The 25869-nt window shown below is 48.1% G+C and overlaps 1 pseudogene; it reads right to left on the bottom strand.

Annotated features, from left to right (window-relative positions):
• Positions 1-25869, bottom strand: part of LOC140418111 (small glutamine-rich tetratricopeptide repeat-containing protein beta-like) — a 198205-nt pseudogene that overhangs the window by 25560 nt on the left and 146776 nt on the right.

The following is a 25869-nucleotide window of genomic DNA, read 5'->3' as shown; positions in this document are numbered from 1 at the left end:
TAGATTAAACCATCTACCTTACCGGCGGGACTAGGCGGCGCGGGCGGGCTCCGAGGTCCTGGGGCGGGGCGCGGGGCGATCTGGCCCCGGGGGGTGCACCCACGGTGGCCTGGCCCGCGATCGGGGCCCACCGATCCACGAGCGGGCCTGTGCCGTGGGGGCACTCTTTCCCTTCCGCCTTTGCCACGGTCTCCACCATGGCAGAGGCGGAAGAGACTCTCTCCACTGTGCATGCGCGGGAATGCCATCAGCGGCCGCTGACGCTCCGCGCATGCGCCGCCCGGAGATGTCATTTCCGCGCCAGCTGGCGGGGCACCAAAGGCCTTTTCCGCCAACTGGCGGGGCGGAAATTCGTCCGGCGCCGGCCTAGCCCCTTAAGGTTGGGACTTGGCCCCCAAAGATACGGAGCATTCCGCACCTTTGGGGCGGCGTGATGCCCGACTGATTTGCGCCGTTTTGGGCGCCAGTCGGCGGACATCGCGCTGATTCCGGAGAATTTCGCACGAGGTTCTGTTTGTATGGGAGAAAGAGTATGGCCGGGATTCTCCCTTCTTGGGAATAAGTCCCCACGCCCACCGGAAAACGGGTGAGAATCACTCCAGACTTTTTCCTCGAAAGTCCCGGGTGATTCTCCATTTTCCATGGGGCTAGCAAGGCCCCGGCGTGCGTCCCGCAGTTCTGGCTGCTGGCGGGGCCCTGCTGTCCAGACTGCACGGCCGCGCATGTGCACGGCGGCCGCAAGTGAGTCCGCGCACGCACGCGGCGGCCCACCTTGGCGTGGCGGTGCCACACAGCGGGCCCACGTGGAGTAAGGTAGGTCTCCCCCAGATCGTGATGGCCTGTCGATGGTTGGCCCCCGATCGTGGGCCTAGCCACTGCTGAGGCTCCCCCTGGAGTCAGATTTCCCCAGCCCCCCCACCAGGACCCCCACCGCGGCCGTGGGTCCAAACTCCCGCCGGGTGGTACCAGATGTAAACTATGCCGGTGGGACTTTGGCCGGTTGACTGTGGAGAATCGCCACAGGGCCCTATTTCAGCGGCCCCTGACTGGTGGCGCGGCGAGTGCGTGGGCGCGATTGGCGCCGATTCTCCAGTTGCCAGAGAATCGGCGGTCCGGCTCCCGGACGGCGTGGCGGGAATTTCACAATTTCAATAGAAGTAGAAGTTCTCATGACCAAGAGATTTTAGTAGCTGCTAATAAACTGGAAAATAAGCTAATTAAGGAAGCAAAACAAAGAGCTAGGAATTTATACTGAGGTACCTGTCACAGGACAGCCAGCTTTATCTCACCAGTGGATCTGTGCAGAAAAGGTGCTCCCAGACAGCACGTAGTAATGCCAAAGCAAGATTAGTAGCAACGAGGCTTTGAAGAGAGGTTAAGGGATCTGGCTGTCAGGATGAACTCACCTGCTGGGAAAGTAAATTTGAAGATGGCTTATGTATATTTGGTAAAGCAATTACGGGATTCATAGATGTGAAAATGTAGGGCCATTTATTTCTGTTTAGATTCAAAAGAATGTTCTTTAATTTTTTTTTCTTTCAGCCCCTACTGCGGGTCTGATTTATTCTGGTCACGTACAGGTGGGGACCTCATCAATATTTAAATATCAGGGTCCAATGACAAAATTCAGACCCAATCTGATTTTTTTGTGCAGGTGGAACCAAAGATGGCGAGTGCTGAACTGATTCAGTCAAGTTTATTTATTTTTTCATGATTTACTTGAAAGCTAGGAGGAGCAGGAGTAATTCTCCAAATTCCACAGAAAACCATGGGTCTCCTCTGCCCTTGGCTTCCCTCTTTTTCCCTTGACTGTCAACGTCAAGAACTATTCCCATGGTAGTGTTGCTAACTTTTGGTTGGTTCTTAATTTGGCTCTATTTAATCACGTTTGCTCAAGAGTCGCCAGGTATCTTTCGACACTGCCATAAGGTTCAGAACCGAATACTGATCAATGCCTCGATACACCAGTGAGTAAGTTCAAAAGCAATGCTCATTTATTTACACACAGTCAAATCTACTCATGCATAAACTCTACAAACTAAATTACCACTATTACTAAAGCCTATACTTAGCTTCGGGCGCCCACTCAGTCAGAAGAACAATGGCCGTTGCTCGGTTCTGAGGCTGCTGGGTTGAGCTGTTTACAGGGTAGCAACTAGGAGCGTCTATCTCGTAGCGTGCGTTGACTTGGGACTTACTTGGTCTGCTGTAGCTGCTGGTCTGGTCTCTCTCTTCGCTGAGAGCCAAAGCCAAAGGAGGAAGATTCTCCCTTGGGTGATACCTCTAATACTGCAAAGGGCTTCGCGCTCTTTTGGGTGGGCCTTGAACTTGGCCTCAACTAATTGGGTCTTTCCCAATCATCAGTATCGATTTTCATCCAATAGAGGGCTGGTTCCATGATCGCTGGGCAAGTCCTGGTGACTGTCAGTCAGCTTTGTCTTAGCCTCTTCTGGCGCCGGGGAGTATGTCCTAACATTGTGTATCTAAATGTTTCCCTTTTGTCCCCGGAGATGGCTCATTAGTATGTAAATCGTTTGGTAGTTTCTGTCCTGTCTGAGCGTTTAAGGTTCTAATCAACAGACAGAGCTTGCACCTGCTTGTTTCTTAGCATTGTCCAATTTTCCCTGCATTCTTTGCGGGTGTCCATTTTGTAATCGGGACGTGGCCATCCCAGATGGCTACAGTAGTGATAACCGACCACTCAAACCCCACTCTGACACACACTGGCCACTTCACCATTACTGCTGGGTTCAGGTAGGAGCTCATATTCAAATATGACAATGAGGTAAAAATGGATCAGGACTTGGATCATCTTCAGTGTTTCCTGCCTGCACCCCATACACCACACTTCCAACCAAGTTAAAATCAGGGCAATTGACCTGTCCCAACAATATTTTAATTGCTGTTGTGGAAAGATACTACCGTGTACTTTGCCTGTATTTGTTGTGAACGTGGACATTGTCATGTGAGAGAACCTTTAAGAACTGGGTGTTTATTAAATAGCTGTAGTAGTTGTACCTTTAAGAAATGGGTGTTTATCGAATAGCTGCAGTGATGTCAGAGTGTGGGTGGAGCTGGGCTGTCTGTCTTCCACTTTCGTTTTTGAGCAGGCAGCTACAGTTTCGTTTTGAGAGCCGGATAGCTGCATGAAAAGCAAGCAGCTGTATAAGGATCTCTCTGCAATCTAAAGACTGTCGCCAGATCATTTGGATGATTTCAAAGTGATAACTGCTCTCAGTAGAGAATTTAAAACTGATCGCTGTGTTAAAAAGGGTCTTTTGTCTTATGGATGTTGCAAGGAAATATTAAGGGTTACTTATAGAATATTGTATCTGTCGGGATGATTGGTGTTGATAGTTGTTAAGATGTTTACTGTGGGTTTATAAAGTGTTAACTGGTTTCATAAATAAACATTGTTTTAATGTAAAAGTACTTTAACTCTCTGCTGCACTACACCTGTAAAGTATGCCCATGTGCTCCCCATAACCACAATCTATTAAAAGTTGTGGGTCAGGTGAACTCCATGATACACTTTGGGGTTCCCTAAACCCTGGCCCATAACAACATGTAGGATCAGCAATAATATACTTTTCTTTGTTTGAATACAAATCAATAGGTTCTATTTCTGCCCATGGTTTAATTAATTTAATTTTTCTTTACTTCCTGTTCATTATCATTTCAGGTTCACTTTCTATATGCGGTCATCACACATTTGGCTGGCTTCTTTGTTGCCTCCATGTTTCTTCGTCTAAATATGAATAAAGAAATCATTCATATCTTTCACCTCATGCTTGCCCTCAACTCTCTACCTTTCTCTAATCTCATTTTCCAACCTCTCTCTGACTCCCACTTGTACCCCACCTTATTTACATACCAGTCCACGCATTTACACCAGCAGTGTGCAGGCCCCAAGAATTTCCAAGTTTTTAATCCAGTGGATTCCTGCATCTCAATTCCTACTTCGAACTCCTAATAATCGGACATCTGATGCCACAGAAGAAAAATATAGGACTGAATTACACAGGTGGGGCAGACAGCATGTCCCCCATCCACCCCGGAAACCGATACCCTCCATGCTGACCTGCCCCACAGCCATAAAGCTCTGCCCCTCAGAAGATGATCAAGTCTTATGGATTCTGGGAGCAGGTAAATCCGGGTTCTTGGGCCGGGAGAATTTGGGTAGGTTAGGGGGAGTGCCAGCGGGGGTAAAGGGTGGGTTTAAGGAAGGGAGCAAGTAGGAAAGGAGTGTGTAGGAAGAAAGGGGAGGCTCGACAGAAGAGGGCACCCCAAAGAGCGACAAACTCATCTCCCCCACTTCAATTTAAGTTAAAAAATTGGGCTGCGTCCTCTCACCCTGCTTCCTACGCCAAATGATTTATGACTTGGCAGCGTATTATCAGGGTCAATTGACCCTCAAATTATTATTTAAATATGGCAGGTGGGCCCCCTCCCTCATATTATGAGGGTGAGTGGGAAACCTGTGCTCCCCCCACCCCAACCCCCCAACGGAAAACACAGGGCATATAAAATTCAGCCCATAGAACGCATCAGGGCAGCATGTCTTATCCTTACCACAGGATCTGGGCAACACTGCAAAAATGTAAGCAAACACTGCCAACACCTGACATACCACAAAATATAGGCTCTTCTCTTCTCATCTCGAGTGCAGGAGTGTGGTGCTGGAGTTCAGCATGACGGATGAGTTCGGGATACACTTTATGGCACTTGAACAGCTCGCAAATTAGCATAATGCTGCTCAAAACATTGGGAATAAATTCACCCCTTAAGTAATTCAGAAGGATCCTGTGTGTCACATTTGGAATCACATAGTAATTTACAAATTCATTGGTGAAAGCAACTTACACTTATCTTAGCTCACACTTTTTTGGCAAGAGAGAATAATGACGTGTCTTTTGAGAATTGTTGTTTCTTGTTGTAAATTTTTGATTTGAGATCTGAGCTATGCACGATATACTCTATCCTTCACATCTCCTTGGAAAGCAGCTTTTGTATTTTAGATTTTACCCCAGAAACATTAATGAGGCTGCCAAACAGCTTGTTCACATCTATTAAAATCTGCACACAGAAAACTGAAAAACAACCATCAGGTGGTTAATTATTAGGATTGGGGATGTTGTCCAATTGATTTAACGCTGCATTTTTGAAATTTAAAGTTTTTAAATCTTGGTTTACTGGACTTACATAGGTTTACTTATATTATTTATAGAGAAAAAGGCTGCTTCATTATCAATGTAAAAAGTGCTTGCTTTTAGATTTGTTAGCCCGTTGAAGGAATTTGGTTCCTTGCTGCAAGTTGCAAAGTAGTTAGTCACAAAGGATGCACACATAGGCCTGGTGACGATTGGGGGGCACCGGAAGCAGATGTTAAATCTGCACCCACATCACATGGGTAACTCTACTCACTGGGTAATGGCTCTTTCTCCAGGCAATTCTGCTTTGCAATTCCTGCTGACTCACCACCCCTTCTTGGTCCACATGGCCGATTCTGTGTCTGTGCCTGTAGGTAACTGGCTCCCATCACCCTTCTGGCCCTCTTCTGAGGAGGTGCCTTCAGCAGAGTGCACCACCCCCATGGTTGTCTAGGTGGTTGCACAGGTTTCTGCAATGAAAACCTTCTTCAAAATGTCAAAAAATCAGAGAGTTCTCCAAAATGCCAAAAGAAATGCCAGAAATGGGGCGACATTCTCCGACCCCCCGCCGGGTCGGAGAATCGCCGGGGGCTGGCGTGAATCGCGCCCCCGCCGGTTGCCGAAGTCTCCGGCACCGGATATTCGGCGGGGGCGGGAATTGCGCCGCGCCGGTTGGCGGGCCCCCCCGCTCGATTCTCCGGCCCGGATGGGCCGAAGTCCCGCCGATAAATTGCCTGCCCTGCCGGCGTAAATTAAATCACCTACCTTACCGGTGGGACAAGGCGGCGTGGGCGGGCTCCGGGGTCCTGGGGGGGGCGCGGGGCGATCTGGCCCCGGGGGGTGCCCCCACGGTGGCCTGGCCCGCGATCGGGGCCTACCGATCCGTGGGCGGGCCTGTGCCGTGGGGGCACTCTTTCCCTTCCGCCTCCGCCACGGTCTCCACCATGGCAGAGGTGGAAGAGACTCCCTCCACTGCGCATGCGTGGGAAACTGTCAGCGGCCGCTGACGCTCCCACGTATGCACCGCCCGGAGATGTCATTTCTGCGCCAGCTGGCAGGGCAACAAAGGCCGTTTCCGCCAGCTGGCGGGGTGGAAATTCCTCCGGCGTCGGCCTAGCCCCTCAATGTTGGGGCTCAGTCCCCAAAGATGCGGAGCATTCCGCACCTTTGGGGCGGCGCAATGCCCATCTGATTGGCGCCGTTTTGGGCGCCAGTCGGCGGACATCCCGCCGTTTCCGGAGAATTTTGCCCATGATCTCTACACCAACTCCTAACAACTCACAGAAAAGTTCCTAACTTGTCACCTTGTCAACATTCAGTGGGTCTTTTATCCCACCCTGGATGTAGAATTAATTAAAAATGTGAAGGCCGCCTGGCCAATTGACCCATGCACAGAGGTAAAAGTGCATGGGTCACTAAATCATTTTGTGAATTAGTCTTTAACAGGCCCAGTAATTATTGGCGGGCATGGCTCTGACTTTGTATTCGCCCCCCAACCGAAGTATCATCATGTGGCATGATGACATTGGGGCACCCTCGCAACACCATCACATTCAGTTTTCCAACATTCATGTCTACCTCACACCAGCTTGGGCAGCGCAAACCTCTGGCCATAAATCTGCTACTAGGTGACCTATTCCTTGATGCAAGGTAAGTACAGACCGGACTCACTCAGAGGGCACGATCGAATGGCCACACTGTGCCTGAAAAGCAGCGTGCCATGGTGCAATGTGGCTTATAGAAGCAGGGAGACCCCGCTCCCGGAATCTACCCGGTTTGCGATGTAAATTGTTGCTAACTTTTGGTTGGCTCTTAATTCGTAATTTGCTCTGTTTGTTTAACCTTTGCTCTAGAGTCGCCAGGTATCTTTATGATACCGCCACGAGGTTCAAGTTCGAGTAATGATCAATAACGCAACACACCAAGTAGTAAGATTCAAATCAAAACACATTTATTAGACACAGTAAATCACTACTCATGCATAAACTCTACTTTCTAGGCTATTCCTATCACTAAAAGGCCTATAACTAGCTTTGGACTGGCCCACCAGGTCAGAGGAACAAATGGCCTTTCGTTCAGGTCCTGAGTCTGCAGGATTCAAAAGCTGGTATGGACTGGTAGCTAGGAGCGCCTATCTCGTAGTGAGCGTTGACTGGAGACTTACTTGCTTGGCGGCAGCTGAGACAGGTCACTCTCACGGGTTGATTCAAGTTGCTGAGTGACCCTGCCAAAGAAGGACGATTTGAACTTGGGTGCTTTAATTTATAGTCCCCAGGGGCTTCCTGTCCTTCGGGGCGGACCCCGTACCTGGTTCCAAATGATTGGACTACTTTCCAATCACTGGGATCGATTTCTCCACTGCTGGAGCGGTTCCCTGATCGCTAGGCGGTCCCTAAATGTTCGTTGGCCTTCCTTTGTCTTGGCTCCTGCTGGCACCGAGGAGTCTGGCTTGGCTTTATTTACCTTAACTGTTGTCATTGTGCCTGGGAATCGCACATTACTATGTAGATGGCTGCTGCATTACTATGCCGATGGCTGCTGGTTTCAGTGCTGTCTGGTTGTTTTGCAGGTTCCAATATACATGATTTCTGTATTTGCTAGTCTTTGCCTGTGTTGGCTGAATTTCCCTTCAGCCTTTGCGGTTCTACATTTTAAGTCGGGAAGTGGCCAACTCAGGTGGCGACAAAATCTTGCCCATTGTGGGCGGGAATACATTTTGGTAAATCTGCATATTAGAGCAAGACAGCTAGTCTCACTGTAATGTGCAGTTTCCTGAGGCGTTGGGATCTATCCCCTTCGCCTCGGAGACCTTGAGTGAGCGCCGTTCAGTACTAGTCTTCACAAACGGGGGACAGATGGAACGGCACTCGTGGGAGTCTCCAAGGGGATCAGAGGCCCCCAGGTGCATGCACTTTGGGCAGGGTGGTACCCTGACAGTGATGCCACCCAGGCATTCTGGCACCCTGACAGTGCCACCTGGGTGTCAGCCTGGCACTGCAAGCTACCCAGGTGGCACAGCCAGCTGGCAGAGCCACTGGCCCCAAGCGCCTCATAGTGAGTTGGGGCTTTGGGGGGGGTGGTCAGGGGTCGTGTCAGGCGCTCCAGAGGTCAGGACACCATTTAAAAAGGGTGTCCCGATCTCTCTGTACACTGAGGAGTTCCGGTGAGCGGAGCTCCTCTGTGCAGTAGAAAACGCGCTATGAGCGGCCTCGGCTCCGCATTCCCTGCTGAGGCCCCCTATTTAACCTGAGAGATGTTTAATAGCATTCTTTCTAAACATGCTCATTATGAGACTTTGTTCCCATTTAGCTAAATCACGCCTAGAATGTTAGAAATATTCACTCCAAGCTTTTAAATACTTGCAAGCAATCCAACACAGTCTGGGCACATTAATAATTTTGCTGTTAATTGGTTGGAGTTAGTGCAGCCAAAGCATTGTGAGATCTTCTCCTTGGCTTTAATGGAAGTTAGAGACTTGATTTCCCAGCGATGTGGCCACTCATTATGAAGTCACTTCGCACTGACGCAAAAACGACATTTGAACTGTACATTTGAAGAGAATTGTTTTTCTCCATTTAACAATAAGGATATCTGACATATATAAACTTATCTGAAGTATTTTGTGATGCACCTAAAAAGTAGATTTAATTAAAAAGCACCCAATTTTTAAGGAATAATTTTTGTTTTATTATTTATTTTGCTTACGTGGGATCAGACTCTCAGAAGATTACAGCCACACGCTAAACTGTGCAACATTGATATGCAAGTTGTAAGTTAATAGTGGCTGACCTGCTTGTGCAGCAATGCTAAAAGATGTCCGTGTGTTAATGATTCAGACCTTTGAACATTTGAAGAACAACTTCATGAAAGCATCTTATCCACATGCTGAGGTGAAATCCTTTGAATAAATTTGATTGAAACCTATGTCAGCTCTTTTACACTTCCTTGAAAATTTAGATCAGAAACTAATCAGTAGGGGGTGCTACAAACCTATAAACTGCACACGAGTGAGACATTTCCTCTGCCTCAGGGTATCTTGCTAAGATAGTCACACGCTTATAGTTAAGATAGCAGATGGCCTTTTCTCTGAGGAATCTAGGTTATTACACAAATGATGCAGGTTAAACTCATTTCTCTTGTAGTCTCAATTTCCAGTCATAACACTAACACTGCGTATTTCACATCTCTTACTTTTAAATGCACATTTCCATTGCCTACACAATGTCTAAAATAAGTTCAACAAAATCTCACAACCTATATCATTACTATGGCTCCAGGATTATAACACCAGTAGATTTCAATGTATTGCTTCCTATTATTTGAAACGCTGCTCCTTCCTCAGGTGAATGAAGAGGTATGCTCCAGAAACATATATATAGACAAATTCAAAGACACCAGGCAATACTTGGAATGTGAGCATTAGCAGGTGATTAAATCTTTACAGATCCAGAGATGGGGTAACCCCAGGTTAAAGAGGTGTGAATTGTGTCAAGCCAGGACAGTTGGTAGGATTTCGCAGGCCAGATGGTGGGGGATGAATGTAATGCGACATGCATCCCAGGTCCCGGTTGAGGCCGCACTCATGTGTGCTGAACTTGGCTAGAAGCTTCTGCTCGTCGATTCTGCGTTGTCGCGCGTCCTGAAGGCCGCCTTGGAGAACGCTTACCCGGAGATCAGAGGCTGAATGCAGTCAAGGGCATACCTGGAGCATACCTCTTCATTCACCTGAGGGAGGAACAGCGCTCCGAAAGCTAGTGACATCGAAACAAACCTGTTGGACTTTAACCTGGTGTTGTAAAACGTCTTACTGTGCTCACCCCAGTCCAACGCCGGCATCTCCACATCATTATTATTTGAAAGCCATCCTTTTTTCATTCATTTATCTTATTCAAAAATATATAGTTCTCCTGCTCTGGATTGTTACTTTTAAGTGTACCATCATTCTGTAGCTGTGAGAAAGATTTCCAGAATAGTTGTATCATACGCGAATTGCACTATAACAATTATCAGACACAGGGTGTGCTGTTGTACAGACATATCTAATATCCCATTGGAACAGATAATTTAATAAGTAACGGTTGTTCTAAGAATGTTGTATATTTTTGCCCCACATTAATGTGGAATGGAATGAGATAGATTGACACGCTAACTGGAATCCTTCGAAAATATTCTTTCATTGAAGTCGAAGTGGGTTCCATTAGCCTGTGAGTCCCATCTGTCTGCAAGATCTTCCCAGAGGCGGCTTCTTAATTGGTCGCTTTTGGGAGCCCCATACAATTAAAGATGGTGGGCGGGTGGGTTCCTGAAGCTACAGACTCTCTGGATAGGCTTGCAGCTTGAAAAGATGGGCGCCCCACTTGGAGAGATGGGCACTGCTCAGTTGGCAAGGAGAGTGCAATCCCGGAGGCAGGAACAAAATTAAAGATGGCCAAAGCCAGTGGGCACTTAGGACCGGATGGAAACCCCTTTGGCGGATTTGTTTGGGCCAAAGGTTTGACTTTTCCTATTTTCCCAACTTCCCTGTCATGGGATATTGGGCTTCCAATGGCTACCTCACCTGCTGCCTGTATGCCACCTCCACTGAGTTGATGGTCTTAGAACTCAGTAGAAAATAGCACTACCACCAGGGGGATCTTGTCAGAGTCCTTTCCAACCCCCTAATTATCTGCATAATTGCACATTTTAGGCTACCTGTCATTGCCAGGGTAGTTGCTTCAGTAATTCTCCCTCTTCTGGCAAGATCATTCAGAAGCAGGAATGCATCAGGCTACCGACACAACTTCAACCTATCTTATATTTTCCTTCTAGCCCCATCTCTTTACTTACCTCTGTAAGTCACAAAGTTCTGTCCACCAAATTTAGGCATTTAGGTTCATTTTCTCATTTGTGGACACAGAAAGAATTACCAGGCGACAGATAAAGAAACTGTGGTCTGGGACGCACTCTCTCTGAAAGGAGTGATTTTGCATGGGAAGGATAGGGGCTCTATCCTAGAACATGCTCACTGCAATTTGGAAGGAAGGCACATCTTGGACGTAACTGAATTTACAGCCGCAATGCTACATTCCCACTGGGCGTTTGCTGGGAACTTGCCAAAACATCCATCAATCTACATCAATTCAAACGGACACAATACATTTCAATACTAGGAAGACTGTACAAATGGATTAATGTAATCAATTCTAAGACAGCATTTAGAGTAAAATTTCAATCTGTTCCAACAATCTATCAAAACATCGTATTTATCACAGAATTAATACAGCGCAGAAGGAGGCCATTTGGCCCAACGTATCTACACCGGCTCTCCAAATGAACATCATTGTTGACTGCCATTCTCCTGACTTTTCCTCATGCTCTGCACATTGTTTCTATTCAAATAATGATCAAATCCCTCTTTGATGCCTCGATTGAACCTGCCTCCACCACATGCCCAGGCAGTGCATTCCAGACCGAAACTACTCATTGTGTGAAAACGTTTTTTGTCACATCACATTTGCTTCATTTTCAAATCACTTTAAATCTGTGTCCTCTTGTTCCTGTGCCAGGAAGACTGCCTGGAAGACAGTACCACGTTTCACAGAGGGAACCCTCACCAACTTTCTGGATGGTGTCGAGCAGAGGCATGACATCCTGTACCAGCGATCAGCCAGACAACCAGCAAGCGAGGTCACCAACCCAGCCTGGGTGGCTGTGGTCGCAATAGTGAGGGCCACTCGCTCCATAAAAGGACGGGGCTACCGTGCCGAAAGAAGATGAATGACTTTGCCTCCTCACCCCTTCACACACCTACCACACCTCTTCGGTGACCTCTCTCGCACAGGGTCCCAACATTTGTCACGCTGCCCTCCGCCGCTGCCCACTCCCCATGTTCCCCCCACTAGATAATCTGCTCCTCACATTCCCGCTCCCACGCATGCCAAATGTCTTCACCCTCTGACATGGCAGGACTCTCGCCTTCACTCTGCCCATCTGTCTCATTACAGAGAATCCATGATCCCACCTGACTAGCTTGGCTCAATCTGATCGACTCAACCTTCCTTACTTGCCTTATATCTTTTTTTGAACGTTCTTTCTTCACTATTATGTATTCTTTTTTCAAACTTTAATTTAACAGAAAAACTTATTCACTTGCTTTCATGTGTCTTCCATTAACTGAATTAAAGTTCCAATTTTGTTTTCTCCAAGGATAGGCAAGATCTGGGGCTGGATTCTCCGCACCCCGACGCTGAAATCGCGTTCGGCGAAGGGGGGGGAGAATCCGTTTTCTCGCACAAAATCGAGACGGCGCCAGTTTCGCTATTCTCCGCCACCCGAAATGCGGCGTACTTGGGGAACACCGAGTATCCACAGCCTTAGTCCATTGCCTGAGGCCCGTCCTCTATTCTCCGTCGCCGACCGGCCGACCTCTCATGGTCCCACCATCCAGGACCCTCGCATGGCAGCTGCGGACTCAGTCCGGGGCCGCCATAGCTGGGGAAGGGCCGACCAGATGGCAGGGGGCGCTTCACTCGGGACTGGGGGCTATGTATGCGGGCGGTTCAGGCGAGCGGCCGATGGATGCGGGACACTATTTTGGCGGTCCAGGTCCACGTGCTGAGTCCGTGATGGAGCCGCTGGAGGCCGCCACCATGCACATGCGCGGCCTCTGACCCGGAAGTGCAGGGGGCCGTATCGGCAGCTGGATCTGCGAGCTCCATGACAGCTGCCTGCTAGCCCCCTGCAAGACAGTGAATCTGTGGCCTTTTGACGCCAGTTTTCCTGGTGTAAAAGACCAATTTTCAAGATGGTGTGGGGACATAGTCCCAAAAACGGAGAATCCAGCCTCTGAAATCCAGCACAAATTTGATCCCGAGGTTATCAATTTTGAGACACTGTATCTGTAAGAGCACTGGAGAGGGTACACAAAAAACTTTCTAAAATGATACCAGAGTTGAGAGGTTATGCAGGCCAGAATTAGAAGACAAGTAGAGTTCTTGAAGGCTTGTATGTCCTGATAGGGGAGTCTCACAGCTATTGAATGACAGTGTACCTCCCTGACTGACCAGATGACATTTGAGTGCCAGTTCAAGACCTCTATTCAAGCTATAGCTGGGAGGCCTGTCTCCACTGAACGTGGCTCACAGGCCACCAGAACAATACGTTGCACAGTAATTATACAGTTAGCTTATCTGACTGGTAATTTGCATATACCAATCAAAAGTATACATTTGTTTAGCAATTATCTATGTCCATTCACAATTAATAATTAGGATTGCATAATGTATATAGTTATCCAGTTACAATTTGCGCATGTCTACTTAATTATAACATCGTGAAGCACATTTCATCTCTACTTATCTAACTTCCAGACATGAGTAAGATAGAAATATGTCTGACCAGTGGTGCATCAAACTCCCTTGCCCATTGTTTCTGGTTTTAGCGAACACACATGAGTTGCAGCTGCGTAACGATCAATTGGATTTTTCTGCGCAGCCGATGTGGCTGTAGCTTCCCTTATAATTAAACATAGTAATGGGCCTTGGATGTTTCTGTAGGCAGTCTGGGACTAAGGAAACTGGTGCCTCATCAGAAATTCTCTGTCTTTGCAGTCTTTGAGAATAATCAGTGAGCAGCGTGTGCGATTCTTCTTTTTTAACCCTTTCATGGCAGGAGGAGGCTACAGAAATAGGAAGATACAAAGTCATGGAGAGATTAGAACGCAAGGACGGTAACATTGGTGGATTAAGTGACAAGGACAGGAACATTGGTGGATGAAGATACAAGGCAAGATAGTGATCTCAAAGAATGAATAGGCTTGATGTTAGTTAATACATGAGCAGCAGAGTTTGAGATGTGCTCAAGTTCAAAGGGTACAATGCGAGAGGGTGGACAGAGGAGCATTGCAATAGCCATGACTGGAGGTAGCAACACATAGGTGAAGGTTTCAGCAGCACATGGACTGAAGCCGGGCGAAGTCGGGCAATATTACTGAAGTAGAAGTAGGAGGAGATAGGGAGTCAGAGCTTCAGCTCAGTGGCCAAGTTGTTGCTGAAATTGTGCAAAGTCTGGTTCAGCCTGAGTGTGGCCAGGAAGGGAGGCAGAATCAGTAGCTAGGAAATAGAGTTAGTGGTGGTGTCAGAAGACAATGGTCTTTTCAGAATTCAATTGGATGAAACTGTGCCTTATTCAAACTGAATGTCAGGCAACATAGGTACTGGCAAGTGTGAAAGAAGTTGTTGTGAGGTAGTGCTTACTGCTATCAGCATACACGTGCCAACTGACATTATGGCAGGATTTTGACTGCAGTGGGAGGGAAATAGAATTCAGAATAGCAGAAATCAACCTTAATGCCCTGGAGAAAGGTCAAATTGGTGAACAGAGTCATGGAGGAGAGAGCCATGGGTATAGCTAATATTACAGTCCATGAGGAAATTGACAACATCAAGATAGACATTCATAGTAGAGATGGTGATCACAGAGGGCACTGCGCTAATCAAAGGGAAGACTTATACTACCCTGTCTGACAGCATACCAAAATTGAGTTGCAATGGGAAGCCTCATTTCTGCAGAGGCGTCTGCTCTCCAAGGCGCCTTTTCTTGTGCCTCTTACAGGTGGTGCAGAATTGGGCCGTCATTGGGCCAAGAGTTGCAACACCAAAGCACTGAAGAAGTACTGTCACAGCATATAAGTACACTGTCCAATGGTCACTTTAGTGGGTCCTCACGTGGGATTAGATTAGGTGGCACCGAGTGAGGAGCATGATAGAAGTGTGCAGGAGGATATGGGAGATGGGGAAATGGCTTAAGGCAGCTATACTCAGAATAGAAGTGTAGGAAATAGGAGCAGGAGTAGGTAATTCAGCCCATTGAGCCTGCTCCACCATTCATTATGATCATGGCTAATCATCCAATTTAGTAACCTGTTCCCACTTTTCCCCACACCCTTTGATCCCTTTAGCCCCAACAGCCATATCCAACTCCTTCTTAAAAACGTACAGAGTGGGATTCTCCGGTCTGCCAGCCACATGTTTCTCGGCCACGCGCCATATGCTGGTAGCGGGATTCACTGCTTCAACCACTTGTCAATGGGATTTCTGATTGACACCTTCCGCTGGTGGCGGGATTCTATCTTCCTGCCGATTGTCAATGCGATTTCCCTGTTAACCACTCCACACTGTCTGAAAACCCGCTGGTAGGAGTGCGCAGGGAAAATTGAATCGCGACAACTGGAGAATTCCAGCCCACAGTAGTGTTTTGGCCTCAACTGCTTTCTGTGGTAGTGATTTCACCAGGCTAGCCCTGTCCACCGTGTCTAATCCCGTTAGAATTTTATAGGTTTCTATGAGATCCTTCCTCATTCTTCTGAACTCCAACAAATATAATCTGAACCTACTCAATCTTTCCTCATATCCATTCCAGCCATCCCAGGAATCAGCCCGGTAAACTTTTGATGCACTCCCTCTGTAGCAAGAACATCCTTCCTCAGATAAGGAGACCAAGGCTGGAATTCTCCGACCATTGTGATTCTCTGACCCCACTGGTAGCGCATCTCCGCCTGCAGGTTTCCCGGTGGTGTGGGGTGGTGTTAAAGGGAAATCCCATTGACAAGTTGTTGAAGTAGTGAATCCCGCTGCCAGGGACTGGTGCGCCACCGAGTAACACAGGGCTGGGGGAACGGAGAATCTTGCCCCAAAACTGCACACAATATTTTAAGTCTGGTCTCACTAAGGCCCTATATAATTGTAGCAAGACATTTCTTTTTTTTTTAGAAAAGTTTTGAGTACCCAATTCATTTTTTCCAATTAAGGGCCAATCCACCTAGCCTGCACATCTTTGGATTGTGGGGGTGAAACCCATGCAAACATGGGGAGAATGTGCAAACTCCATACGGACAGTGACCCAGAGCCGGGATTGAACCTGGGACCTCGGCGCCGTGAGGCATCAGGGCTAACCCACTGCGCCACCGTGCTACCCGCAGCAAGACATTTCTGCAACTAAACTCAAATCCTCTCACTGTGGCCAACATGTAATTTGCCTTCTTTACTGCCTTCTGCATCTGCATGCTTACTTTCAGTGACTAGTGCAAAAGGACGCCCAGGCCTCCTTGCCATTCCATTCTCTCAATCTAAAGCCATTCTGAGAATAATCTACCTTCCTGTTTTGCTACCAAAGTGGATAACCTCACATTTATCCACATTATACTGCATCTGCCATGCATTTGCCTACTTACTCAACTTGTCTAAATTACACTGAAGCATCTCTGTATCCTCCTCACAGCTCACCCTCCCACCCAGCTTTATGTCATCTGCAAATATGGAGATTTTACTCTTAGTTTCCTCATCTAAATTATGAATATATATTGTGAACAGCTGGGGTCCAGCACTTATCCCTGAGGTACCCCACTAGACACTGCCTGCCATTTGGAAAAAGATCCATTTATTCCTACTCTTAGTTTTCTGTCTGCCAACCAGTTTTCTATCCATCTCAATACACAATCCCCGATCCCATGCGCTTTAATTTTATACGCTAATCTCTTATATGGGACTTTGTCAAAAGTCTTCTGAAAGTCCAAATAAATTCCACCCACTAGCTCCCGCTCATCAAGTCTACTGGTTACATCCTCGAAGAATTCAAGTTGATTTGTCAAGCATGATTTCCTTTCGTAAATCCGTGCTACCTCTGTCCGGTCCTACCAATGCTCATTTTCAAAAACTGCTTCAATTTAGCACCTCTTTAACAATGCAACTTTTCTTCAATACTGTAATGAAGCATCAATCTAAATATGGGGCTTGAATGTTTTGACTTGGTGGCTACAACATACCAACTGAGCCAACAAGACCTCAAACCCAAGATATTAACTAATTTACCACTGATGCTGTCAAGAGATATAGTATTTTCCAGTGTTAGTTTAAAATGCAGGCTGACCCTCAACCACCTTGCACATTGCTCTTCAGATAAACAACAATAATTAATTGTTGCCCTTTAGTCTTCTACCTGAAAATGTGGTTGTCCCTATTTTACTATTCATGATATCACATTGCTCCTCAAAGCTCCTCCGCAAGCCATGATATTAATGACAAGTTAGATTGAGATTTTCTGGGATGTTCTTAGATCACAGCATATAGTTTCCATGTGTAGGAATTATAGCGGGAAATTAGTTTCTGTTTAAAATACACTGGATCGTCATTCATTATGGTCACACAATAAAAGGTTTCATTGGAATGTATAACTACTTAATGCATCTTTGCTTGGGACTCGAGATATGCTTTTAGTATATGCCAAAGATGGAGGTACTTCAAGATGTAATTATTATAGCAAGATTATTCTTTAATTGTCCTTTAATTGACTGCATCTTCAATGGCTTATGCAAATCATACCTTTATGAATTCAAACTCTCTGAAGTAAGCATGTAATCTCCCAATATGCCTTATTAAAATTCTACCTTAACTATACATAATGCATTTTTTCTTCATTAGTGATCGGATGGTCTTATACTCTTCTGCAACTAATTTTTCTGCAAATAGATTTGTACTTTTAAATTATATACACTCTCACTTCCGGTGGCGGCTATGGAGGAGTAAGTCGCACATTTGGTGGCTCTCGATCCAGTCGGACGTTTGAACCTTTTCCCCCGACAGAAAAAATCGCAAACAGTTGAAGAAGTGGACAAACAAGGGCAGTGTAGAAGCTGCTGCTGAGGACAATATGGCTGACTTCCGGACCCCGGTGCAGACAGCACAGCCAACAACGGAGCATCTGTTGAAGGTCACCCAAGAGGGCTTTACTGCTTTGAAGCGGACGGTTTAGATCAGATTCAGAAGTCTATCGAGCGCCTTGAGCATAGGCTAGATGTCCAGGATCATCCGATCCAGAAGCTGGAAAAGGTGCTGGAGGAGCAGGAGGACCACCAAACGGTGGTGGAGGCGGAGGTGGAGAGGCTGATGGACCAGCAAAAAAGCCTCCTGGAAAAGGTGGAAATGAAAATCACTTATTGTCACAAGTAGTCTTCAATGAAGTTACTGTGAAAAGCCCCTAGTCACCACATTCCAGCGCCTGTTCGGGGAGGCTGTTACGGGAATTGAACCGTGCTGCTGGCCTGCTTTAAAAGCCAGCGATTTAGCCCTGTGCTAAACAGCCCGGACCTGGAAAATAGGTCTCGTCAGCAGAATTTGAGAATCGTTGATCTCCTGGAGGGGGCTGAGGGAGAGGATGCCGCAGCGTATGTGGCGGGCATGTTCCAGAAGCTGTTGGGAGATGATGTCTTCCCGCGCCCGGTGGAGATAGACAGGGCACACAGGGCGCTGGCAAGGCAGCCGTGAGTGCCCCCCCCCCCCCCGAGCGATGGTGGTCCGGTTTCACAGGTTCCTGGACAAGGAGCGGGTGCTAATGTGGGTCAAGTGCATGCGGAGCTGCCATTGGAATAACAGTGTCTTGCGCATCTACCAGGACCTGAGCGTGAAGGTGGCCAGAAGTAGGGCAGGCTTCAGGCAAGTCAAAGAGATTCTGCTTAAGATGCAGGTGAAGTTTGGGCTGCTGTATCTGGCACGCCTGTGGGTCACACACGAGGGACGGCACCATTACTTTGAGGAGCCCGAGGCTGCGATGGACTTCGTCAAGAGAGAAGGGCTGGTGCCGAACTGAGGACTTTTTGGACTTGGGTTAACAAGACACTGAGCGATGTTTACATATTTTTCTGGTGCTATGTGTTTTTCTTTTTCTCTTCCTGGTTTTTCTGTTTCCCTCCTGTACTTGAGTTTTTGTTGGGATGAAAGAGGGAGGTTAACGTATGTGGTGCTGGGGGCTTTTTGTGTTCGGATCGGGGGGGCTGGAAGTGCCTATTACCTATTTTGTTTTATTTGATTTGCACTAGCGTTGGGGTTCTCTTTGTTTCTCGTTTTGTTTGTTTCTTTTCAGAGCAATTGCTCGAGGATGGCTAGTTTGGGGAAGTGGCGTTGATGGGCGGGGGGATGGGTCTGAGCAAAGAATAGGTGGGAGACTTGTTGCCGCTGGAGTCGAGAGTCACCAGGCTAGCTGGGTGAGCTGGTCTACGGAAGCCAGGTGGGGGCCAGTTTATGGCAGGGGTTAGGTTACAGGGTGTTGTTGCTAGTTGGGGGGGTTGTTCTGCTGACGATGGAGGGACTTAGGTGCGGGATCATGGAGGAGGTCGGAGATGGGGGCTGTCAGGAGGCGGGCCAGGGGAAGCACGACACGGGGGCTGGGGCGGCCCCAAGAATGGGGTTGGCTGATCGGCGGGGGGGGGTGGGGGGCGGGGGTGGGGGAGGGGGGGGGCGGGGGATGGTGACCCTCAACCAGGCTGATCACCTGGAACGTTAGAGGGTTAAACGGGCCAGTAAAGAGGGCTTGTGTGTTCGTACATCTGAGGCCGCTGAAAGCGGACTTGATAATGCTTCAGGAGACTCATCTGAAGTTCGCTGACAAGGTCAGATTAAGTAAAGGCCGGATTAACCAGGCCTTCCATTCGGGGCAGGACACTAAAACTAGAGGGGTTGCGATATTGGTCAACAAACGGGTGCAATTTGAGGCAGGCAGCACAATCTCGGATGGGGGAGGCAGATTTGTCATGGTGAGTGGCAAGCTTGAGGGGATGAGGGTAGTCTTGGTCAATGTATATGCCCCAAATTGGGATGATGTGGAGTTTATTAAGAGACTGCTGGGGAAGATACCTGACCTGGACTCACACAGGCTGATTATGGGAAGGGATTTGAACACAGTCCTTGACCCCGGCTTAGACCGGTCATGTTCAAGAACGGGTAGGATGCAGGCAATGGTGAAAGAACTGAGGGGGTTCATGGAGCAAATGTGTGTGTGTGGGGTGGGGGGGGGGGGGGGGGGGGGTGCTGATCCATGGATGGCTAGTCGGCAAACGGGGAGGGTGTTTTCGTTCTATTCTCACGTCCATAAGGTATATTCCCAAATTGATTTTTTCGTCATGAGCAGGGGTGATGGACGTAGAATATTCGGCGATCGCTATCTTGGACCATGCCCCGCACTGGGTTGATCTGCAGGTCTGCAAGGAAAGTTTTCAGCGCCCTCAATGGAGGCTGGAGGTCGGTTTGTTGGCGGACGAGGCGGTGTGTGAGAGGGTGAGGAAATGTATGCAAAACTACCTGCAGGTCAATGACACCGGACAAGTCTCAGCGGCGGTGCTCTGGGAAGCGCTGAAGGCGGTGGTGAGAGTGGAGCTGATTTCGATCAGAGCACATAGGGACAGGACGGACAGGGCAGAAATGGATCGACTGGTAAGGGAGATCTTACAGACAGACAGGAGATACGCGGAGACCCCGAGGGCAGAGCTATTAAGGGAACGATGAAGGCTACAGACTGAGTTTGGGGTGTTGTCCACAGGTAAGGCTGTAGAGCAGCTTAGGAAGGTGCGATTTACGAGCACGGGGAGAAAGCCAATAGAATGCTGGCACAGCAACTGAGGAAGATGGAAGCGGCCAGGGAAATAGGGAAGGTAGTCGAATGGGGGGGGGGGGGACTTGGTAGGGGATCCGGTGGGGCTGAACAAGGTGTTAAGGGACTTTTATAGCAAGCTTTACACCTCAGATCCCCCCCCCCCCCCCCCGCCCCCCCGGGACGGGGGATGAGACGCTTTCTGGATGAACTGACCTTCCCAAAAGTGGGCAGGGGGTTGGTAGACGGGTTGGGGGCCCCGATCAGGACTGAAGAAATATTGCTGGGCTTGAGGGACATGCAATCGGGTAAAGCCCCAGGGCCGAATGGGTATCCGGTGGAGTTTTACAAAAAGTTCTCCGAGATAGTGGGACCGGTGTTGGCTAGGGTTTTTAATGAAGCAAGAGACAGAGGGGTGTTGCCCCCAATGATGTCACAGGTCACCATCTCCCTGGTATTGAAACGGGACAAAGACCCGGAGGCATGTGGGCCCTATAGGCCGATCTCTCTGTTCTATGTAGATGCTAAAATTCTGGCCAAGCTCTTGGCGGCTAGGATTGAGGACTGGGTGCCAGACATCATTATGGAAGGTCAAACCGGGTTCGTCAAGGGCAGGCAGCTGTTGGCCAACCTAAGAAGGCTGCTGAATGTGATTATGATGCCCCCTGAGAGGAAGGAGCTAGAGGTAGTTGTGGAAATGGATGCCGAAAAGGCTTTCGACTGGGTTGAGTACGACTATCTATGGGAGGTGCTGAGGCGTTTTGGTTTCGGGGAGGGCTTTATCGACTGGGTCAGACTATTGTACCAGGCTCCGGAGGCGAGTGTGAGGACGAACAGGACAACATCTGACTATTTCCGACTGTACCGTGGGACAAGGCAGGGGTGTCACCTCTCCCCACTGCTGTTTGCGTTAGCAATAGAGCCGCTGGCGATTGCCCTAAGAGCTTCTAGGGCTGGAAGGGGCTGGTACAGGGGGGGGGGGGGGGGGGGGCGTGGAACACGGAGTTTCATTGTATGCCGACGACCTGCTGTTATACATCACGGATCCAGTGGCTGGGATGGATGAAATCATGGGAATCCTGAAGGAATTTGGCCGGTTCTCGGGATACAAACTGAACATGGCAAAGAGCGAGTTGTTTGTAGTCCAGGCGAGGGGCCAGGAGGGTAGGTTGAGGGGGCTGCCGTTCAGGTTAGTAGGAGACAGTTTTAGATACTTAGGGATACAGGTGGCGCGGGACTGGGGCCATTTGCACAAGTTGAACTTGTCTCAGTTGGTGGAGCAAATGAGGGCTGAGTTCCGGAGGTGGGATGTGCTCCCACTGACACTAGTGGGGAGCGTGCAGACAGTTAAAATGATGATCCTCCCAAGGTTCCTGTTCGTTTTCCAGTGTCTCACCATTTTCATTCCGCGGTCTTTTTTCAAGAAGGTTAATAAAATGATTATGGGATTTGTGTGGGCGGAAAGTCACCGCGGGTGAAGAGGTTGGTGCTCGAGAGGACCCGAGGGGAAGGGGGGCTGGCGCTGCCAAACTTCAGTAATTACTACTGGGTGGCCAACATAGCTATGATAAATAAGTGGATGGTGGGTGCGGGGTCGGTTTGGGGGCGGATGGAGGCCGCTTCGTGCAGGGGCACCAGTTTGGCAGCCCTGGTTACGGCACCCCTGCCGCTCCAGCCGGCACGGTACTCCACCAGCCCCATAGTGGTGGCGACTTTGCAGATCTGGGGCCAATGGAGAAGGCACGTGAGGGGAGTGGGAGCATCGGTTTGGTCCCCAATTTACAACAATCACCGGTTTGCCCTGGGGAATGTGGACGGTGGGTTCCGAGCATGGCGGAGGGCAAGGATTGAGAGGATGGGGGATTTGTTCTTGGAAGGGAGCTTCCCAAGCATGAGGGCATTAGAGGAGAAATTCGGGCTGGCGAGAGGGAATGAGTTCAGGTACTTGCAGGTGCGGGACTTTCTACGCAGACAGATTCCGTCCTTCCCACGCCTGCCACTCAGGGGGATCCAGGACAGGGTAGTGTCCAGTGGATGGGTGGGGGAGGGAAGGGTCTCGGATTTATATAAAGAACTTATGGGAGCGGAGGAGTCACAGACCGAGGAGCTGAAGCTTAAGTGGGAAGAAAAGCTCGGAGGTGAGATAGAAGAGGGCTTATGGGCGGATGAGTTGAGCAGGGTAAATGCGAGTGCAACATGCGCCAGCCTCAGCCTGATTCAATTCACGGTCGTCCACCAGGCCTGCATGGCAGTGGCCCGGATGAGTAAATTTTTCGGATTGGAGGACAGGTGCGGCAGATGTTCGGGAGGGCCGGCGAACCATGTCCACATGTTTTGGGCATGTCCAAAACTCAGGGGGTACTGGCAGGGGTTCATGGATGTTATGCCCCGGGTACTGAAAACAGGGGTGGTGATGAGCCCAGAGTTGGCTATTTTTGGGGTTTCGGAGGACCCGGGAGTCCTGGGGGAGAGAGAGGCTGACAATTTGGCCTTTGCTTCCCTGGTAGCCCGGCGACGAATTCTGTTGGCATGGAGGGATTCAAAACCTCCGAAGTCGGAGGCTTGGCTATCAGATATGGTGAGCTTTCTCGGTCTGGAGAAGATTAAGTTCGCTTTGAGAGGGTCACTGTATGGGTTCGCCCAGAGGTGGCAACCATTTATCGACTTCTTCGCGGAAAATTTATCGTCAGCTGGGAGGGGGGGGGGGGGGGGGTGCACACTGTTTTATATTATTGTTGTTGTTTATTGTGCCAAAATGTCTTAATAAAATTATTTATCAAAAAAAAAGAAATTATATACTCTCTTTCTCAGAATGTTATTGTTGGCTGCAGATGGTTACACTGTAATTAGGGTTACGTTATTATTCTAATGTAGTTTTTCAATCTGAAGTTTTTGGGAAGATAAGGGATAATATGGAAAGAAATTTATTCATGCACCACCGCTTCGATGCTGTCGCCAGCCTGTCCCATCAGCTTCACCTAATTTTACTGCAGCTGAATTCTCCACGTGGCACCATGCCTTCAATGGCCAGCATACTTAATCGAGAAGTTCAATAGGCAAATATACATGAATGAAATGCAGCTATTCATTGAACTTCAGCTTCGGCCTGAAATGGCTCACATACGTAATGCACTGTCAGCGGTGATTTCGCACTTGTCAATAAGTGAGGTGGCACACGGTTTGTGCTGTTTTTAATGATTTAAATGATTGCCTGATTTAAAGGTGTGCAGTTTAAGTGGTGGGGACTCTAAAGCGTTTGCACCAGACTGGTTATGATATTTGTCAGGATTCCTCCTGTTCATTCCCTGTTCATTCCCTTATTCCCCCTTTTATTTTTGCCATTACATCTTTGATCTATGGATGATTTATGGACAAGTGTCTTTAAGGCAGCCTGTATCTTTAATTCAAGCAGAAGAAAGCAGTGGACTGTGCCTTTAATTCAAACAGAAGGATCCAGATGGTTGTGCTAATTTGGATTGGTGATTGCAGACTGGCCGGCATCAGTGATGACTCGGTTTGATTGATTTGGCTGTGGCCAATGAATTGGCCCACAAGGGTTCGCCCTGCCCAGTGACAAATGGGGATTGGATCTGATCCAACTGGAATATTTTCCGGAGCTCCAAGAGTTGAGTTTGATTTCACTTTTGATTCTGGTAGTCCGGATGTAAAAGATCCAGCTAAATTCTCTTCAGAAAGCTGTTGCTAAACCTCTCCAACAAATGATCCAGCTAACTCTCTCTCCAAAAGCCTGTCGGTGTTGGATTTGTGAAAACAGGGCCTGAAGGCAGGCCATGAATTGAAAGCAAAGTCTGATGAAACGGTGACTCTGTCTCCAAAGGAAAATTGTGAGTAAAGGCTACAAAACAAGGACTATGATTTACGATTTACTAGCTTACTTCAAGGAAACATCATCTGAAGTAAATACTTTTAGGTCTTGCATTTACGTTCTTCCCCCTTTTCCACCCCTTTGTTTGTCTGTCTTGTGTGTGTGTGTGTGCAGAGGGTTGGGAGGCAAGTTAAAGTAGGAGTTAGATACTTATCCATATTTAACCAACTGTGTCTGCTGCATATTTAACCATTATTCTGGTTATAAATAAACATTAATTGTGTTTCAACTTATAAACCTGGTGACTGTAATTATTGGGCAGCCAAGGGCCAAAGGCTTTGGGTATTTTTAATAAGAATTATTAGTTGATTCACTTCTGTTGTGACTCTGGGACGAGTGGCGATTGGATTGACCGTGCACTTGCTCAGGGTGTTGTAACATATTCTCCATCGGTGGGATACTCCGTTTTGCCAGCAGCGCACTCACGCCCGCGGATTTACCGACAGCGTGGGGAAGCCCACAATGGGAAACCCTATTGGCTGCCAGCCGGGATGGAGGATCCCTCTGCCAGCAGGGGCGCGCTGCATCAGAAAGCGGTTGCGGTGGGACGGAGAATCCCGCCCATTGTATTTACAAACAGCAACAAATCACAACTGAACAATTTTATTTTCCAGACAGGAGGGGGATTAATTTAAACTGCCCTGATTTCTCCTCTCACTTCATGTCCATAAACAGAAAGGTGTTTTTGATTTCTGATTTCTCCCCTTTATAAGTTGTGGCAAATTTTCCCCAGCCCTTCAGTTTGGAATGATCCAATCTGTTAATAACCTCACAGCAAACTTGAGATAAGGTAAAATAGGAGGGCTGGTTTACTTAACACGCACACAAAATTTTGGAAGTTGTTTTGCATTATCTGCCCCTTTTTATACTCATATAATAATAGAGGGATAGAATAATAGAGGGATATGGCAAAGAAAGGGATACAGGACAAAACCATGTCAAAAGTAAGAGTTATGGTTTCACATCAGTCCAGAGTTCAGAATCAAAGGTTCAATGGCATATTCCTTCAGAGGTTAGCAGGCTGACTGTTGAAGGGTGATCTGTTTTTCCAGAAGCAAGGACTTCTACGATGAGGGAGAGCACACACAGAAGAATTAGTCTTGAAGGCATAGATACCGAAATTCCAATGTTCCAGTAGTTCATAGTGTTGATGAGGACCAGGCAATTTACCTGAACAGAACTCTTTCTACAGTTACCTATTAGATGGCTGCTTTCCTGGAGTCCTGCTTCTCTTCTGAGATCAAACATTGACTGAACATAACATTCAAAAGCTGCATAATTAAAGGAATTCAGGCACCTTAAGTCTTGGTCATGTGACAGGGTGGCTGAAACACATTCAGTGGGATTCTCTGTTGGTGGGATCCTCCGTTTTGCCAGCAGAACACTCACACCCGCAGATTTCCCGATGGCGCGGGGGTAGCCTCAATGGGAAACCCC

This window comes from Scyliorhinus torazame, chromosome 5, assembly GCF_047496885.1.
Source record: "Scyliorhinus torazame isolate Kashiwa2021f chromosome 5, sScyTor2.1, whole genome shotgun sequence".
In the NCBI taxonomy this organism is placed as follows: domain Eukaryota; kingdom Metazoa; phylum Chordata; class Chondrichthyes; order Carcharhiniformes; family Scyliorhinidae; genus Scyliorhinus; species Scyliorhinus torazame.
The sequence above is the reverse complement of the archived record's forward strand: the minus strand, read 5'-3'. Positions and strand labels throughout refer to the sequence as shown.